This window comes from Myotis davidii, unplaced genomic scaffold (assembly GCF_000327345.1).
Source record: "Myotis davidii unplaced genomic scaffold, ASM32734v1 scaffold1493, whole genome shotgun sequence".
NCBI lineage: Eukaryota > Metazoa > Chordata > Mammalia > Chiroptera > Vespertilionidae > Myotis > Myotis davidii.
Window position 1 is genome coordinate 180,921 of NW_006284834.1, and position 3,562 is coordinate 184,482.

Sequence of the window (3,562 nt, forward strand, 5' to 3'; positions counted from 1 at the left end):
ATACTGTCTTTGAAGTTTAGAGTTAACATGTTTCTTCTTTCCCTTGCCCATGGGAGTCTCCTCTTTGACTACAGTAAAAAAAATCTAACAACTACTTTGGGGGATTTGCCCACCTCTCTGGGGTTTGAATGTGGGTTGTGTACCATATACTGTCTTTGAAGTTTAGAGTTAACATGTTTCTTCTTTCCCTTGCCCATGGGAGTCTCCTCTTTGACTCCTTAAAGTTTGCTGCTTAGAGTGAAAGTTCAGCCGGTAGGTAATCATGCTGCAAGTTCTTTTTGGGCCTCTGACAAATGGAGTGATCAGTGAAGGCCATCACTATCTTGGGTTTTGCAAGGCTAGGTGTTTTTGCTACCCTCTCGCAGTCCGGGACCCCTCAGGGGACGTCCAACTGATGGATTAGGCCTGCTCCCCAGGGGATCAGGCCTAAGTTGGCAGTCAGACATCCCTCTGGCAGCACGGGAGCCCTTGGGGGATGTTCAACTGACAGCTTAGTCCTGCTCCCCGGGCAATTGGGCCAAAGCTGGTAGTCAGACATCCCTCTGGCAGCCCGGGAGCCACCACCACTGTGCTTGCAGCCATCAGCCCAGCTTGTGGCTGAGCAGAGTTCCCCCTCTGGGAGAGCACTGACCACTAGGGGCAGCTCCTGCATTGAGCTTCTGCCCCCTGGTGGTCAGTGCACATCCTAGCGACCGATCGTTTCACTGTTAGGGTCAATTTGCATATTACCTTTTTATTTATTGATTACAGAGAGGAAGGGAGAGGGAGAGATAGAAACATCAATGATGAGAGAGAATCATCAATCGGCTGCCTCCTACAAGCTCCATACTGGGGATTGAGCCTGAAACCCAGGCATGCTCCTTGATGGGGAATGAACCGTGACCTCCTGGTTCATAGGTCGACACTCAACCACTGAGTGACACTGGCCAGGCCAGTATTTGTCTTTTATGACTGCTTTATTTCACTTAGCATAATGTCCAAAAAAGGTTTATTTGTGTTATGTGTCAGACTTTCCTTCCTCTTTAAGTCTGAATAATATTATTGTATGTATATACCACATTTTGTTTTTCTATTCACCCATCCATGAACACTTGATTGGTTCTACTTTTTGACTAGTCAGAATAATGCTGCTATAGATATAAGTATGAAAGTATCTCTTTGAGGTTCTGCTTCTAATTCTTTTGGATATGTATCCAGAAGTGGGAATTGCTGGATCATATGGTACTTCTATTTTAAATTTCTTGAGGAACCTCCATACTGTTTTCTGTAGTGGCTGCACCATTTCAGATTCCAACTACCCAATATTATACAAGGTTACCAATTTCTCTACATCATTGCCAATACTTATTTTCTGTTGTGTGGGTTTTTTTTTTTTTTATAGTAGTTATCCCAGGGGGTGTGAGGTGATATCTCATTGTGGATTTGATTTGCATTTCTCTTATGACAGTCATTGGTATTTTCCTCCATAATTACACCCAGGAAAAGTTGAGAACACAGACCAAAAGGAATGTACAAGACAAAATTCTGAAGAGTAATCTCTAGGCTACTGTTCCTGCCTCCCTTCTGAATAAAAGCCTTTTTGTGTCCCCAATTAAATTCCACTTTCACGGTTTAAAGAGAGTCATACTAGAAACTCCCTTCTGAAGCCTGCATCAGTCCCTGTTGGGTAATGCTTCTCTCATTAGGACCCTTCTCCCAGCAATCTAGATGTGAGGAAGCAATCAAGGTAAACTAACTATGGTTTCCATGTCTTTAGGGAATAATTTATATTTCTAAGTGAAACCTAATCCATAGGGAATTTGCAGTAAATGGGAAACCTGTAGGCATTCCTTAGAATAACTTTCAGTAAATTGTTTCCCCTCTCTAGGGCAGGTTTTCTTTAGCAGTCAAAATGAAGGGGCTGATTAAATAGTATCAAAGTCCCTTTGGATTTAACTTTCTATAACATTAAAATATGTAATAGTAATAGCATACTATTATAGTTTTTGATCTTACCCCTTTTAAAAAAATTATCTTTATTGCTGAGAGTATTACAGATGTCCTCCCCCCTTTATTCCCTCTTAATTTTATTCTTGCTTACAATTTGTCAGAAACCATTTAAATCTAGATGTGACATTAATATATTGGTTTCAAGTGCATCCTTTCTAAAACATATTTCAATGCATATTATTAAACAATTTACAGTTTAATGGCCTCCACAAGCATTTCAGCTTCCTCATAAATCTGACTATAAAACATCCTACATTTCAATTGATTAAATTCAACACCAAACGTGAAAATCACCAATGATATCTATTCAAAATTTAAATACATCTTTAATATTTTGCATCACAGAACATCAGTGTTAGAAGAAACACTGAAGTGATTTAGTCCACTGCACTCACATTAAAATAAATAGGTCCTTGCCCAAGCCAGTTTGGCTCAGTGGCTAGAGCATCGGCCTGTAGGCTCACTCCCCAGTGTGGGGCGTGCAGGAGGCAGCCAATCCATGATTCTCTCTCATCATGGATGTTTCTATCTCTCTCTCTCCTTCTCCCTTACTCTCTGAAATCAATAAAAACATATTTTAAAAAATATTAATAAATAAATAGGTCCAGGGAGGTTCAAGTGATTTGCCTATGGTCACATACCTAGACAGAAACAGAGTAAAGACTAAAAGTTATTTAAAAGCCACGTCTGTTTATTTCCTGTCCAGTGTTTCTACCCCATGTTTGCAAATGTTGTCCAGTATCATATAACTTGATAATCTGTCTGGGTAACTGTTTCAAATCAATTATTTAGTACCAAAAGGGAATTAGCTAGTCACAGTGTTTACCGACTGGGACAAAAGCTAGATCAACCGTTGAAAACAGCTATTCATCTACTTACCTTGGCTGTTTTGACTAATCCAATGGGTGACAACACTAATGAAGGATAATATATGGAATCCTAGAAGAATGCAACTCAACCTAGAATTTCCTTTGGCCATCAAATTCACTTGTCCTTAGGACAATAAGAAAGTTAACTGTATTTTCAAAATGGAATATCCTAATATTACAATACTAGTTTAGAGTTTTAAATTCACCCCTCTTTCGATGTTCATAAAAAAACTCAGAATTTAGATTGTAAAAGTTTATTGATATGGTCAAAAAGCAAACAGCCAGACATTTGGTTATCTTTGCCACTACAATGTGTCATTTTGAATAGTATTTTTAAAATGTATAACAAATAATATTTAAACCATTACTAGAAAAGTAAAGAGCCTAAGGCACTTCAGATGAAAGCTAACTTCAAAATTTTCACAAAGTTAACACTATTCTAAGTGTAGTAAACCTGCTTTCTACAGATTTTAACCGAATGCAACTTTTCTCCTCACAAAAAAAGAATGTGCCCTTAAGGGAGATAAAACAAATACAACAAAACTGTCATTATTTCAATGCTCATGGCAAAGTATCTGGAGCTATACAGATTACATGGCAGTAGTATTCTCCTGGTCAGTCTATACAAATCAGGGCATCTTAATACAAGTCTCATAGAAATCACAGCATGAATTTATTTGGCCTGAGACAAGTAAAAGAAGAGA